This window comes from Dendropsophus ebraccatus, chromosome 7 (genome assembly GCF_027789765.1).
Source record: "Dendropsophus ebraccatus isolate aDenEbr1 chromosome 7, aDenEbr1.pat, whole genome shotgun sequence".
NCBI lineage: Eukaryota > Metazoa > Chordata > Amphibia > Anura > Hylidae > Dendropsophus > Dendropsophus ebraccatus.
In genome coordinates, this window is record NC_091460.1 from 55,199,267 (window position 1) to 55,216,943 (window position 17,677).

The window sequence follows — 17,677 nt, forward strand, 5'->3', positions numbered from 1 at the left end:
AAAGCGTAAGCCGAAGTAGGCATGATTGGTGTATGTCGAGGAAAAGTCGCAACTATGCGGTTGTGCAAAATTTTGTGCCATTTGCACTTCAAAAAAATGGCTTAAATTTTTTATAAATCTCCCTAATTGTGTTTTGTTACGGGGGCATATCTAGCTGTAAGGGTCATTCTAACTGGTTATAGGGGCACACTGTATCTGGCTATAGCAGACATGGAATTTGATCCAGGTAGTATATCTAGTAACAAGGCGTATTGTATCTGGTTATAGGGGTATTGTATCTGGTTATAGGGGCATTGTATCTGGTTATAGGGGTATTGTATCTGGTTATAGGGGTATTGTATCTGGTTATAGGGGTACTGTATCTGGTTATAGGGGTATTGTATCTGGTTATAGGGGTATTGTATCTGGTTATAGGGGCATTGTATCTGGTTATAGGGGCATTGTATCTGGTTATAGGGGCATTGTATCGGGTTATAGGGGCATTGTATCGGGTTATAAGGGCATTGTATCTGGTCATAGGGGTATCTGGTTATAGGGACATTGTCTCTGGTTATAGGGGTATTGTATCTGGTTATAGGGGTATTGTATCTGGTTATAGGAGCATTGTATCTGGTTATAGGGGTATTGTATCTGGTTATAGGGGCATTGTATCTGGTTATAGGGGCATTGTATCGGGTTATAAGGGCATTGTATCTGGTCATAGGGGTATTGTATCTGGTTATAGGGGCATTGTATCTGGTTATAGGGGTATTGTATCTGGTTATAGGGGTATTGTATCTGGTTATAGGAGCATTGTATCTGGATATAGGGGTATTGTATCTGGTTATAGGGGCATTGTATCTGGTTATAGGGGCATTGTATTGGGTTATAAGGGCATTGTATCTGGTCATAGGGGTATTGTATCTGGTTATAGGGGCATTGTATCGGGTTATAGGGGCATTGTATCGGGTTATAAGGGCATTGTATCTGGTCATAGGGGTATTGTATCTGGTTATAGGGGCATTGTCTCTAGGTTATAGGGGTATTGTATCTGGTTATAGGGGTGTTGTATCTGGTTATAGGGGTATTGTATCTGGTTATAGGGGCATTGTATCTGTTATAGGAGCATTGTATCTGGTTATAGGGGTATTGTATCTGGTTATAGGGGCATTGTATCGGGTTATAGGGGTATTGTATGTGGTTATAGGGTCATTGTATCTGGTTATAGGGGCATTGTATCTGGTTATAGAGGTATTGTATCGGGTTATAGGAGCATTGTATCGGGTTATAGAGGTATTGTATCTGGTTATAGGGGCATTGTATCTGGTTATAGGGGTATTGTATCTGGTTATAGGGGTATTGTATCTGGTTATAGGGGCATTGTATCTGGTTATAGGGGCATTGTATCTGGTTATAGGAGCATTGTATCTGGTTATAGAGGTATTGTATCGGGTTATAGGGGCATTGTATCTGGTTATAGGGGCAATGTATCGGGTTATAGGAGCATTGTCTCTGGTTATAGGGGTATTGTATCTGGTTATAGGGGTATTGTATCTGGTTATAGGGGCATTGTATCTGGTTATAGGGGCATTGTATCTGGTTATAGGAGCATTGTATCGGGTTATAGAGGTATTGTATCTGGCTGCAGGAGGCACAGTGTTGGGTTGTTGGAAAGTAAGTGTAACTTTCTTTCTGTTTGCATGGCATTGTTTTGGGTTATATGGGGCATAGCTGGCTACAGGGGCCATTGTATCTGGTTTTAAAGGAAATACTGTATCTGACTACAGGGGACATTGCATCTGGTCATAGGAGGCATATCTGGTTATATGGGGTGTTGTATCTGGCTGTAGAGAGCATTGTATCTAGCTACTAAGGCATTACCACTGGCTATAGGGGGCCTATCTGTCTACAGGGACCACTGAATCTGGCTGCAGGCGGCATATCTAGCTACAGGGGCCTTATTATTTTATTATTGGCAAAAGGGGATGTTATTATAGGGGAATGTGGTCATCATTATGGGTTATGGAGCATTGTTACTGGCTGCAAGAGAGTTTTATTACTTGTTACAGGGTCATTATTGCTGACTACTGGTGACACTATTACTGGGAATAGGGACATTATATCTGGCTACAGGGCTCCATATTACTGGGGGAGGGGCATTACTAATGGCTACAGGGTGCACTATTACTGAGGAAGGGGCATTACTAATGGCTACAGGGCTCCATATTACTGGGGAAGGGACATTACTAATGGCTACAGGGGACACTAATATTTGAGAAGGAAGCATAATAACTGGGACATACAGGTCAGTCACATTGTTATTGAGGGATCTGATGTGGAAAGGAGCTGCTGACAGAGCCTATGGCTGCAGTGGGATATTAGTCCTTGGGGGTCTCATTGAGTAAATCTTATCACTCTTCTTCCTTCTTTAATACTTGACCCTCTGCATCTCTTTCCTTCTGCCTAAATTCCTTTTTACTTTTGTCTATTCCAATTTTTAATTGCAAACCACACCTGAACTGGAGACAAGAGAGGGGGGAAAAGTGGCCATGTTTTTGTAGAACTGGATAACCCCTTTAAGGATTCTCCTTAAAGGGAACCTGTCACCCCCCGTGCCGGGGTGACAGGCTCCCGACCCCCCGTTAGAGCCCCATATACTTACCTAATCCCGCCGGGTCCCGCTTCTAGAGGTGGTCGGGTGACGGAGATCTCAGCCGCTGCAGCCCGGCGCGCGCGCTGAGAGATGAGTCCAACACCCATAGAGAATGACAGGAGAGTCCAGCGCTCCGTCATTCTCTATGAGCGTTGGACTCATCTCTCAGCGCGCGCGCCGGGCTGCAGCGGCTGAGATCTCCGTCACCCGACCACCTCCAGAAGCGGGACCCGGCGGGATTAGGTAAGTATATGGGGCTCTAACGGGGGTCGGGAGCCTGTCACCCCGGCACGGGGGGGTGACAGGTTCCCTTTAAGTGTTAGCGTCATCTCAAACTATACAGTCTGTAGCTGTATTTCAGTTTTTCTCCAACGTCTCAAGCATTCAATACAAGTATTCAGCGGGATCTGCTTACATGGTTCTTTACTGATGTTCCAGTATTCTCTTAAACCTTTAGAGATTGTGCCACACAATTCTGCCTGCCATGAGGGCCCACCTATATACTTGTAATGCTCACCTAGGCCCACCTAGATGGTTGTATTGGCTGACCCCAGGCCCAACCAGATGATCACAGAGCACAGCTCCAACAATCACCTAGGCCGAACTAGAGGGCTTCATAGCACAGCTCCAACAATTACATAGACCCCTTCAGATAGTTATAAACCACTCTTACAATGTTCACCCAGGCCCACCCAGTGTACTACTCCCCCCCTGGACCATTTCTTTCCCTAATATTGCCCTCTTAAAGGTGAGAGCTCCCTGCAATACCTTTTTTCCCACCAGAATAGACACAATTTCTTCCCAATATTTTCTCAGTTAGGCATATGTCCAGAAGAGATGTAACATGTATAATCCGTCTCCCCCTTGTATTGTTTGGACTTTAATAATACCGTCACTCTGTGCAACCTCAAATAGTCTTTTATCCTCAGTTTTGTCAGCATATTTCAATTGAAAATATTTTAATCTGTGACCCCAATTTTGATCTTTATCACTAATTGCTCAAAACGTCTTAGGCTATGTTCACACAACGTATTAGACCAGCCGTTCCGTGACATCGCTTAAGTACCGGCCGAATGATCTGTCCGCCCGCATTAGAGCTTCCTCCTGCACACTATGAAACAAGCGGCCGGAGCCGCTCGCTTCATAGTGTGAACTGACAGGGTTTCCTACAGCCGCAGTTCATTGAATTGCGGCCGCAGAAAACTGACATGTCAGTCATTTGCGGCCCCTTATGGGATCCCGGCCGGAGCGTATACGATGTGTATACGCTCCGACCAGGATCCCATTGAAGCTAAGGCATTGTTCCACCCCGCAAAAATGACGGCCGTTGTTGCCATCGTTCACACTGCGTACGATTCCGGCCGCATATCGTACACCGCCGTGCATGTGCGGCTGAAACTACGGGCGTAGGAAAAATCGACATGCGGCCGGATGTGTACAAACCGCGAACATACGCCCGTAGTACAGTTATGCTTCCCTAGCTTGTTTTGAAGCGATCTGAAACAGGTCATTTACTTGGAAATCTTCGCCCAGCCCAATAAAACTCACAGAACCTTTTGGATCAAAAAATCAAGTCCAATTTGGCTGAAATAAGTACTTCGTACAGGACCGCATGGAAATCCACGGCCGTGAGTTCGAACATTTCCGTCCTCAAACAATGGTCTTGTTCCTTTTTCACGGCGGCGTATACAATCCGGTTGTAAGTTCATACGTAGTGTGCATTGTGCGGCCGTATATTGTATACTTTCAAACGAACGCATCAACCTCAAAGCTACGTGCGTATATTCGTGGTTCGCACTACGGCCGGAAAGATACGTAGTGTGAACATAGCCTCAAAGTGTAAGTTTAAAAACTTCCAACATGTCATAGGGCCGGGCCAATCTGCATTTCTCACGTCAGAAGTTTTTTAAAATGATAGTTACACTTTAAGTTTATCCTCCATGAATAAATCCATTACTGTATAACTTTTCTCCTTCCAGAATCCCTGATTTGATTTGTTTTAGAAACTCTGGAAAATTTCTGTGAATTCTAAACTTCCATAAATCCTACAAATTCTTTTTGTCTCCTGTCAGAGTTTGTGAGTAAGGAGACCTAACCAATCCTTCCCCTTCCATATTATTCTTACTCCAACTCATTTTAATTTGACAAATACATTTTTTCTCTCCTTGTTCCTTAGAAAAAGTTTTCATGTATTCTGAATCTTTGTGGCTAGGCTACTTGACACGCTAAGGGTGCCCTCACACATAGGTTTTTTTGGCGTTTTTTTAATGCCCAAAAAACCCTCCACACAAAGCGCCAATGTGACGCATAGCATTTTTGACTTTCAGTGTGAAAGTCTTGCACCCGCTGCAGAAAGGGGGGGATCGGGGGATGGTTAAAGTGTCACTGTCACTTTGTCATTGGGTTTATTAGCTGAAAAATGCATTTTTAACATGAAAAAGCAGTTTGAAACTCCCCCCCCCTGTCTTCATTGTTCTCATATGGAGAGAGCTAAATAAAACACCAAAACAGGACAACAAAGAGTTCCACTACAAATACCTCACCCTTTATCTCCTCTAACAGTCACCACTGACCTCTCTGAGCTCTGATTACAGAGTTCACCCAGCTTCGTGCCTCTAATTCCTTTGTTCTCAGCTTTCTGCTGTCGGCTAATTCCCTCCTCCCCCTCCCCCCTCCCTAGAACAGACTGGGTTGTGTCTGATGCAACAAGTCACAATTGGGGGAGGGGGGACCTGGGAAAAGGCTTTTTAAATTCAGATAATGGCATATTTGGCTAATAAACCCAATTACAACATTTCTTAAAATCGCCTGGGCTATTGATTTCTGCAAAAAAGAAAAATTTGACAGTGACTCTTTAATTTAACCCCTGATCTTGTCCCCAAACTTCTACTGATCAGCAGCTGAGCGCTGCTTCAGCCACTGATTGGCTGAAATGATGCTGCAGCATTGTCATCTCAGCCAGTCAGTGGCTGCAGCTGCTATTTTGAAGGCTCCATCTTTAAAAAGGCAGAGCCTAGCACACTTGTAGCTCAGTGCACCAGGCTCTGCTGAAGAAGAGACATCGGGGTAAGTATCAATAGGGCTCCCCTTCTTCTCCCAGCACTGCACCCATCCCTGCAAGGAAGGGGGGCAATTAACCACCTTCCTTGCTGGGATTGGTACATTGTGACATCAATGTTCCCCCCCCCCCCATGGGGTTAAGTGAGGATGGCATACATCCTCTCTTCACCCCCTGGGGGCCACATTGTTCAGTCTGGCACACAAAGGGTTAAGCGTGGAAGCCATGCATACATACTTAACCCCTTGTGTGCCATACTGTTAGCTACATCTGCATACTGTAAGGTGCGGAACACCTGTCACAATGATGGGTGTTCAGCTCCTGGGCTTTTTATGTGTGTTTTTCCCTTTTGTCTTTCAGATATTGTTATCCAGAGGATTGTTGGATTTGTTGGACTACGTCAATGCACAGCGTTTTTTTCTTTATAAAATGATCAAAAGTGTTTTAGGGTGTGGGGGTGTTCTTTTTTTAATAAAAGACTTTTCTCTATTGTGTTGTGTTTTATTTTAGGCTTAGTAATGGAAGCTGTAATATAATGGAATCTGTCTGTAATAAGTCGAGGACTAGTTTTAGCCTGTATAAAATGGCTAACAATATCCCTCCACCCATTATTACCCAAGTTCCCTCCGCACCAGGGGTACTGGCAAGAGCCGGGTACCAGTACTCCCAAAGTGCCAAATTTGGCACCTCTGGACTGGGTGGTAGCAGGCCAGGTTTGACACTGTGGGACTACTGATACCCGGCTGTCCCCAGTACCCCTTTGTGGGTATAGGGGTAATATTGGGGGGGGGGAGTTAGTGTTAGCCATTTTATACCAGCTAACACTAGGCACCGACTTAGAAATGGATGTCGTCTATCAGACAGCTTCCACTATGAAGCCCAGTGGCGTAGCTACAATGAAGGCAGGGAAGGCGACTGCTATGGGGCCCCTGTAGGAAGGGGGCCCGAGGAAGCCTGCCCTGCCTTCATGGTAGGTACTGACATCCGACCACTGTACCCTCAGGGGTCCAGAGAGGAATAGGGACCCCCTCTGCACTGTTCAGCCCCCTCACTGTAGTGCCGGGTGAGCGGGCTGAACAGAGGAGCAGGACCTGCCAGGTCCTGCACGGCACAGGAGAGGGATGAAAGACCTTTGGGTCACATGACCCAAAGGTCCTCAATACTTCTATGTGAAGATCAGCCCGGACTACAGGAGGAGGAGGGGGGACGCCTGGGAGCTGTAAGTGCTGTGTATTTGTGTCAGTGAGTGTATATATGTATCTGTGGGTAAATGTATATGTCAGTGTGTGTATATATGTATCTGTGTTTATATTTATATGAAACAAACGTAAAAACAAGAAGTGGCTTGAAACAGCCGTACCCGAGTGATAACCAGCGCTGCCCAACACAGTATTCAGGAGTAGAGTGCAAATAAAAATGTAAAAGTTTATTGCATGCTGCACATATTACGCGTTTCAAGAGTACTAGGCTCTCTTCATCAGATTAAGTGCACGATGCACTTAATCTGATGAAGAGAGCCTAGTACTCTTGAAACGCGTAATATGTGCAGCATGCAATAAACTTTTACATTTTTATTTGCACTCTACTCCTGAATACTGTGTTGGGCAGCGCTGGTTATCACTCGGGTACGGCTGTTTCAAGCCACTTCTTGTTTTTACGTTTGTTTCTTGTATCATACGGGCCCCTTTTTTTCTGGGAGTATCCCGTTCATGTACCCTCAACTAGCTCTTGCAGCCTAACATCACATCAGAAGGACTTCCGCCTGGACCCACGTCAGGATCAACCTTCCATCCACCTACCCTACCTCAGGGTGATATGCATAAAGCCCAAGGGGCAACAAGGTGAGCCTTGCTACCTTCCCTTTCTCATTACCAACAACCTTTGCGGTATCACACGAGGCGCCGTCCTCTGCCTGTTTGTTTTTTTTTCTACCCTTTGTTCTTTATATTTATATGTCAGTGAGTGTATGTATCTGGGGCTATATGTGTGTGTATGTCAGCAATGTCTGTAACACTGGTGTATATGTGTGTATTTGTGTATGTCAGTTGTGTCTCAAGTGATTGACAGGTTTGCTCCGAAAGATGTTCTGCAGCAGCTTCTATTAATGTTGGGCTCTAATAAAAGAACCCACCACTAATATCTGCTGCATTTTCTTTTATTTCTGGTTGAGTATTTCTTATTACACTGAGATGATTTCCCTGTGTACAGTCTATTAATGGTGTATACATCAGCACTAGTGTAAACACATTACAGTGTATATGTGTGTATGTCAGTGGCATATCTGTATATATGTTAATGGTGCCTCTGTGTGTGTATATGTGCGTCATTGTCTGTGTTTGGCAGTGGGGTGGGGGTAGGGGAGTGTACAGGATTCGTGGGGCCCCATACAGTTTTTTGCTATGGGGCCCCGTGAATCCTAGCTACGCCTCTGACTAAGCCTGAAATAAAATAAAAATAGAATACAATAGAGAAAAGTTCATTATTCAAAAAAGAGCACTTCCACACCCCTTGTTGACCATTTTATTAAAAAAACGAAAACAGTGCTGGTCATAGCCATAGTCCACCGAATCTGGCACAGTCCTCTGGATACTGATATCTGAAAAATAAAACACAAAAAAAAAGGCCCGGGGCAGAACACCATCATCATTGTGACAGGTGTTCTGAACATTACAGTATGCAGCATTTTGGCAGATGCTGCTTACAGTATTCCACACAAGGGGTTAAATGAGGATACATGGCATCCTCACTTAATCCCATTGGAGTAGGGGGGCACATTGATGTCACAATGTATCTCGTCCAACAAGGAAAGGGGTTAATTGCCACCCTCCCTTCCTCCCTTGCAGAATTTGGTTGCCGTGCTAGAGGGGAGACGGGGAGCCCTATTGATACTCACCTCAATGCCTTCTCTCTTCAGCAGAGCCCGGCACAGTGAGCTACTAGTGGAAGACCTGAAATTATTTAATAGAAGTAAATTACAAATTTCTGGCACTTTGACACCAGTTGATCAGCTGTCATGGCAGCCTTCTCAATGCTTCTGTAGCTGCCATGATAGTTTTCCTTTAATAGGAGAGCAGTCACCAAGACAATGCTATCTAATCTATGGTGATCATATAATAGAGCAGGAAGAACTGAGCGGATTGATGTATATCTTTGTGGGAAAAGATTCAGCATTACTTGTAACTTGATTATTGAAATCCCTGACCATTCTGTGGTAAAGAGTCCAGTGGGCGGAGTCATCGATGGGCTGGACTTTTTGCATGGAAACAACAGAGATTTCAATCAATAAATTACAAGTTATGCTCAATCTTTTCCCATATATATATATATATATATATATATATATATATATTTCAATCTGCTCAGCTCCTTCTACTATAACATGATGCCGATAGCTTGGGTAGAATTTTCATGATGACGGGTTTCCTTTAAACCCTGATATAGGTGGTCAGCAATGTGATACTACACTGCAATACAGTAGTCCTATAGTCAGAATAATTATAGTGGATAAAAGACATTCACAATGCACATATTTAAGTTATTTTAGATTAATTAAAAAAATAGACAAAAAGTACAAACATATCAATCAAAACAGCAAATGAGAAAAAAAAGTTTGAGAATTATGTGGAAATTGTTTACTCTGTAGGCTATACAGGCTTCCATTCTGGAAAACCCTGAGCACTTCATAAATTGGATGTCTCTTGGCCTCCAGTGTATGTGATATACCTGTATACTATACTATGACAACCAATGTATGCAAAGTATAATGGTAGCATGGTGCATTTAACCATTGTAGGGATATAAGTGGAGTGCCCTATACCACTGTGACAGAAACTCAACACAGTATCTCAGTATGTGCAGTGTCCGATGTGTGGGTCCTATTTCTTGAAGTCTAAAATGTGCTTTGTGCAAGTCTGCACAGCAGGTTTCTCTGGTACACCATGATCATCATAGGCCAGAACTCTCTCAAACAAAGCATTTCTTCTGAGTGCAAATACAATTTTTAAAAAGTTTGGTTTTGATAGGCCAGGGGCTCGGTGCCTGGACCCCAACTGATCATAACTCTGTCTTAACTTTCATAAAGTTTTTTTTTATATTTGCACCATGACATTGGTTGCTCTAGGTAACAGGGCCATTAAACCAGACCCTTTACCAACCAATCATATCACAGTAATTTCTTTTTTCATCCATGTCCGTGTACCCTGTGGAGCTGCATTATATCTTCCTGCACAAACAAGCTTTTATAGTCTGATTAAACGCCCAGCTCTCAGGATTACAATGATTCTTTGGATGCTGGAGGAAATGGTTAAAAGTAAAATGGTAAGCATGAGTTTTGTAAACTGAATACCCCCCCCCCCCCCAAAAAAAAAAGAATAAAATGTACGAATACCCCACATAAAGGATCACCCAAAAAATCAGCTAGCCGCCTATACACAATGATAGTGCGGCAAGTCTCTGAGATTTTTCTTTTACATTAAACCAAGAACACATGTAACTAAAGTGCAAGTTCTGTAAAGACTTGTCGGTTCCAGTCCAGACATCACTCTTGTCCACACTGGAGATTTTAAAGGATTTTCACTTGCAAGACCTTGGGCGAGGACCTTGTTTCTTGCTCCAGAGAACAGTGTTATATAGATGCGGCAGCCGCTTTGACCTTGTTAAAATAATCAGGATTTGAAAGGTGAAGGATTAGTTCCGAGGGAAGTCTTTTCCTTCAATAGTGGCAGCTATTCTGTAATATCCAGTGTGCTGTCCCATCCAGCAACCCGCCTGTTGCTTCTAACATCATTCCATGTCTTCACTCCATCTTAGACCTTTCAAAATACGTGATCATCCTCTCCTAATAAAAAGAAAAAAATTATATTTAGACTTTTTGTGAGTTTTTTTAAAAGTTCCTCAAACATATTTTAACAAGTTAAATATGAATAAGTAGAAATGAGTTACAGGATGATTTGTTTCAGTTCACTATAGTAAGAGTGGGATATATAAATGGAAGGTACTGATCTCGTCTGAATCCAATAATGCGGGGAGAGCCCAAGTAAAGCACAAAACAGTCATTTATAAGGGGTTAGGGTTTATAAGGGGTTAGGAGGACTGGATCCACAGCGGATTTCACGCTGCGAGTTTGCAGCGAAATCCGCTGCAGATCCTGTGTGAAGCTGAATGGGCCCCATACATGCAGCGGATCCCCTGTCTGAATGGGACCCAGTCCATTTAACCCCTCGCCGCTGGCTGCCCACCTGCAGCCCTGAGCATACATTACCTGCTCGGGGCCGCGGCTATGTGAGGCTCCCGCAAGCATCACACACAGCCGTGGCGCAGAGCAGGTAATGTATGCTCGGGGCTGCCGGCGGCAAGGGGGTTAAAGGGCAGGGTCCCATACAGGCAGCGGATCCGCTGCGTGTATGGGACCCATTCAGCTTCACACTACGGGATCCGCAAACTCGCAGCGTGAAATCCGCTGCGGATTCGGTACATGTGAGCTTACCTTACACTGGATTCCTACTTGCACACTTCTGCACAACTATCTGCTTTGTGCATCGTAGTCCTTGAAGCTATCCCCAGGGAATATGGATCTATTCTATAGTACACGCTTGTACATTACAAGGCAGTACTACATTACAAGTCATGCAGAACTTGGTATGCTTTAACCCCTTAAGGACAGAGCCTGAAATGGCCTTAATGACAGAGACAAATTTTATGAATATGACCAGTGTCACTTTATTCATTAATAACTTCGGGATGCTTTTACCTATCCGGCTGATTCTGAGATTGTTTTCTCGTGACATATTGTACTTTACATTTCTGGTAAATTGGAGTCGATACTCATAACGAATCTTTATGAAAAAACCCCAAATAACGTGAAAAAAATGCATTTTTCCAACTTTGAAACTCTTTTAGCTTATACAGAAAGTGGTTATACCACATAAATTATCTATTAAATAGCATTAGCAACATGTCTACTTTATGTTGGCAGCATTTATTAAACGATCTTTCATTTTTTTTGACAATAGGAAGCTTAAAACATTAGCAGCAAATTTCCAAATTTTCAGTAAAATTTCAAAATCAGATATTTTTAGGGACCTGTTCAGGTTTAAAGTGTATTTGAGGGGCCTGTATGTTAGAAAGCCCCACAAAGCACCCCATTTCAGAAACTGCACCCCCCACACTCTGCAAAAGCACATCCAGAAAGTTTTTTTTAACCCTTTAGTGGAGTCACAGAAGTAAAAGCTAAGTGTGTAAGAAATTTGAAAATTTTAATTTTCTGTGCAGAGATTTTATTGTAATCCAATATTTTTCATAATTATAAACCTATTACCAGAGAAATGCACCCCAATATTGACTGCTCCTTTTCTGCAGTTTATAGAAATACCCCATATGTGGCCCTAATGCGCTATTTGACGCAACCACAAGCCTCAGATATAATGGAGCGCCTAGTGAATTTCAATGGCTCCGTTATATTTGGTCATTTTTGACCGTACCACTTCAGGTTGGCAGAGGCTCTGGGGGGCCAAAACCTAAAAAACACCCCTAAAGGGACACCATTTAGAAAACTACACCCCTCAAGGAATGTAACAAGGGGTGCGGTGAGCATCTGGACCCCACAGGTGCTTCACAGATTTTCCAAACAATATGGTGTGAAAAAAGAAACATTTATTTTTTACACTAAAACGTTGTTCTAGCCTTAAATTTTTCATTTTCTTAAAGGGATAAGAGGAAAAAAAAGACACAAAATGTGTAGCGCAGTTTCTCCCGAGTACGGAAATACCCCACCTGCGGCGATAAAGCGCCAATGGGGCGCAGGACGAGCCTCCAAAGGGAAGAAGCGCCAATTGGCTTTTGGAAGCTGAATTTCACTGGAAAGGATTTCAAGGGCCATGTCGCATTTACAGAGACCTCGTGCTGCCAAGACACTGGAAACCCCCCACAAGTGACCCCATTCTGGAAACTACACCCCTCAAGGAATCTAACAAGGGGTTCAGTGAGCATATGGACCCCACTGGTGACGGGCACAACTGTGGAACAATGTGACGTGAAAGGGAATATTTTCATTTTTTCAGTTTCATGGCACAAATGTGCCCGTCATCAAGGGGTCAATATCCTCACTGCACCCCTTGTTAGATTCCTTGAGGGGTGTAGTTTCCAGAATGGGGTCACTTGTGGGGGGTTTCCAGTGTTTTGGCAGCACGAGGGCTCTGTAAATGCGACATGGTGTTCATCATCCATTCTAGCCAAATCCAACCTCCAAAATCCAAATGGCGCTCCTTCCCTTCGGAGGCTTGCCCTGCGCCCACATGGCGCTTTATTTCCACATGTGGGGTATTTACAGACTCAGGGGGAATTGCTCTGCACATTTTTTTTTTTTCCCCTCTTTTAACCCCTTGTGAAAATGATAAATTCAAGGCTAAACCAACATTATAGTGTAAAAAATGTAATATTTCATTTTCACGCCACATTGTTCCACATTTGTGCCCGTCACCAGTGGGGTCCATATGCTCACTACACCCCTTGTTACATTCCCTGAGGGGTGTAGTTTCCATAATGGTGTCACTTGTGGGGGGTTTCAACTGTCTTGGCAACACAGGGGCCTTTTGAATGCAACATGGCCCCTCGAAATCCATTCCATCCAAATCCAGCCTTGCAAAAACCAAATGGCGCTCCTTCCCTTCGGAGGCTTACACTGCACCCGCATGGCGCTTTATGTCCACATGTGGGGTATTTCCGTACTCAGGGGAAATTGCGCTACACATTTAGTGTTTTTTTTTTTATCTTTTAGCCCCTTGTGAAAATGAAAAAATCATGACAAGATTAATGATTTAGAGTAAAAATTTTGCAAAAATTACACTAAATGTTGGTCTAGCCTTGATTTTTTTCCATTTCCACAAGGGGTTAAAAAAGAAAATGAACACAAAACGTGTAGGGTAGTGTCCCCTGAGTACGAAAATACCCCACATGTGGGCATAATGTGCCATATGGGCACAGGGCAAGTCACCAAAGGGACAGAGTGCCATTTAGAGGCTGGAATGGAGGATGGAGGCCATGTCGCAATTACAAAGCTCCTGTGCTGCCAGGACAGTAGAAACCCCCCACAAGTGACCCCATTCTGGAAACTACACCCCATAAGGAATCTAACAAGGGGTGCAGTGAGCATATGGACCCCGCTGGTGATGGGCACTTACGTAGAACATGTGCCGAGACAATAAAAAATACAATTTTCATGTCCCAAATGTGGCCGTCACCAGGGGGCCATATCCCCGCTGCCCCCCTTGTTAGATTCCTTATGGGGTGTAGTTTCCAGAATGGGGTCACTTGTGGGGGGTTTCTACTGTCCTGACAGCACAGAGGCTTTGTAATTGCATCATGGTATCCTCTAATGGCAATGGCGGCCATACCTATTTAGCTGGGGAAAAGGGACAATTCTAATTTATTTGGCAGTATTAGGCCAATTATTGGTTTATAAGGTTGAAAATGACAGGTGTCCATCAAACTCAATCTGTTGATCCAGAGGAAGGCAAAAAATCCTCGTGAGGCAGACGACAGTAGCCTCATCACAGGGGAAAAATTCCTTCCCGACTCCATATTGGCGATCAGAATAATCCCTGGATCAACGTGACCTATGAAATAGGAATAAGGGACAGAATTTAGATCATGTAGAACTCCGATGACATGTGGTACGCCTTGAAGCGATCCAGTATGCAGAGGCCGGGGGGATCAGGACAGGTGTCACACTGGAAAATGGTGTCCTTCCTGATCCCCCTGTTATGCCACACTCTGCACTTCTTCTGGGGTCTCCCGTTCTCCAGTGTGGGGGACGTCACCTGGAAAATGTTGTCCTGGTGCGATACGGGGTCCCTCATATCCAGAAGCGCTGGGTCCGCTCCATGGCTGCTAAATATTAGGGCTCTATTACTGCCTCTGATATTTTCGGATCATGCCGCAAGCTATAGTAGCTCGGGCAGCGAGGGACCGGAAGAGGGGGTGCTGGTATAAAAGTTATCACCGTACAGGTGGTAACCTTTATCCAGCAGTGGGAAGATCAGTTCCCGGACGATCTTCCCACTTGTTCCGAGGATGGGGGGAGGGGGCATCTGGGGGCTGGATTCGGGTGTCCCTTCCTACATACACTCTAAGGGTACGTGCACACTGCGGAATCGCGAAAGATAACCCTAACGGAGTGATGCAGGCGCACGTCTCCATCCGTGTCATAGACTCCATTCTATGCACGGGCGGATTCCGCTCTCCGTCCAACGTGTTCATTCTTTGGATGGACGATGGAATCCGCCCATGCATAGATTGGAGTCTATGACACGTGCCAGCTGCGGAATGCACAAAGGGTTATCCTTCGCTATTCCGCAGTGTGCACGTACCTTAAATCTGTAAGTGTACCCTGAGGTACTCTCACAGAGTTTGGAGAATTTCATGCCATACCGTCATCTCTTATTGGGATGGTACTGGCGGAAAAGACGTGTCTGGGGGGCAGCGTACGCTACGCTACCCCCAGACACGTCACTGGATGATGAGGATGAGGATGAATGGAGGAAAGAAGGATCCCCCCCATTCATCCTCACTGGCTGTTTCGGTGTCGGAGGCAATAATAACTTATGCGTCCGACGCCGAAAACACCCTGGGGGCCATCTTTATACGGGGATTGGTATATGGGGTATGTAGTGGTGTAGTGTCAAACTTTATTCAATATAGTGTAGTGTAATGTAGTGTTTTTTACATGTTTTTTTTTACAGGAAGTAAAACACAGCACAGCCCCCCATCATTGTGTATATATGAAGAGGGGGTCAGTAAGAAGAACAGTCTCAGTAAAATGGGATAAATTGGCAGAAAAAAAAAATCTTTATATATCTTAAAGGGGTTATCCAGTGCTAATTGGTAATGATGAGTGACAGCTGGGCTACTCTATCTGTCCTAATGGTTTTCTATGGGGTTCAGTCTTTAATGTTAATGCTGCCCTGCCATAGTTGTCTACACTGACAGGACAGCAATTGTACATTTGTAGCCCAGCTGTCACTCATCATTACCAATTAGCATAATAAATTGGTGTTTACAATGTGGTAAGGAAAAGTATGAATGAATCAATTAAGAGTTACTGAGCAGCGAATGAATGGTAGAGAGAGAGAGATCGGCACAGGACAAGAAGGAGATCGCATCAGAGAGCCATAGGGCTGTGTAAGTAGCAAATCTCTGCATCTTTTCCTACACACGCTGTAGCTCTCTGTGCTGTGAGATCGGCGATTTCCACAGGGATTCACTAAGCAGCATGCATATTAGACACCTCTCACCCTTCTGATGTCTGGTCCAGCAACGGATGGAATACGGATGGAATACGGATGTCCAATCCGCAATTTCTCACGGGTTGTTTCAGGACCAGAAAAAAATACTGAACGTGTGCATGAGGCCTGAGATTTCTCCTCTTTTCAAATCCAGTCCTAGCTTTGGCTTCAAATCTTTGGCAGATAATCTGTCAGATAATCTTTCTGTGTAAAAGGGCCCTTACATTCCCATCATGTGCCATCTTAGAGTGTCTGGCAATTGGTTTCACCTGGTATAGATCTTTCATTTCCATCTCTCGCCAGATGTCTAGGACATGTTCTCAGACCCTTGTTTTAATTTCCGCGAGGTGAGTCCTACATAAATGAGATTACACGGACAGGTAACATAATAAATGACACCTTCCGTGTTGCAAGTATGTATGTATGTATGTATGTATGTATGTAGCCTTACACCAGAGATATAATCCTACCCTGACCTGTCAATTTTATATGTATGAGCAGGGGCGGACACAGACTGCATAGGGCCCCTGTGCAAAAAATTTGCCTGCCCCCCCCCCCCCCCCCATAAGCAAACCAAGTAAAAACAGAATAGGAGCAGATACGGGGGATTACGCCCAGCATATAATACACTGAAACATTCTGTACAAGAAATTATGACAAACTGACAACCTATGATAAACTCTGCCCTACAAAGCAGATCTCTATAGACTCACATTCAGCGTCTTCTGTCACTTTTCTCTCTGTACACTTGGTGAGAAGCTGGACATTTGTTAGGTCCAAATATCATGCAGTAATGTCCTATCTAAAAATGTAAAAAAAATAAACAAATAAAAATACTAAACAAACGTCAGTGTCCCTATATACAAAATAAGAGCAGCTACTGAGGATTACACCCAGCATAAGGGACAGGAGAAGTGGTACTGTGCACTGTATATATATACTGAGGATTACACCCAGCATACAGGACAGGAGAAGTGGTACTGTGCACTGTATATATATACTGAGGATTACACCCAGCATAAGGGACAGGAGAAGTGGTACTGTGCACTGTATATATATATACTGAGGATTACACCCAGCATACAGGGCAGGAGAAGTGGTACTGTGCAGTATATATATATATATATATATATATACATATATATATACTGTGTATATATATATATATATATATATATATATACACACTGATGTTACACTGTAACATTAGTATGTATGCCCTAGGCAGTGGAGGAGCCCGCTAGGCTGAGGCTCATAGTCTGAGCCTGGCGGGCCCCTGTTTTGCCCGGGGCCCCTGTGCAGCCGAAGCTGTGCCCGCCACTGTGTATGAGGGAAGCCAGGCGGCCTCTGGTGTGATACACTCAGATGAGTTGCTGTATCTAATGGTGCGTTTACACAGACAGATTTATCTGACAGATTTTGGAAGCCAAAGCCAGGAATGGATTTGAAAAGAGGATAGATCCCAGTCTTTCCTTTATGACCTGATCCCTGTTTATAGTCTGTTCCTGGTTTGGGCTTCAAAGATCTGTCAGATGGGGCGTGGCTTAGCGCTTGAACGGAGCGGTCGCATGTAGGCACAGCTCCCGTCCTGTGCCCGTCTTAATCAGCCTCCTGCTTGACATCCTGACTCCTACCATAGCCTACCTCACTCCGAACATCATGGGCAAGATCGGGAAACAAGATTTTAGTAAATCGAAGGATCCTCCT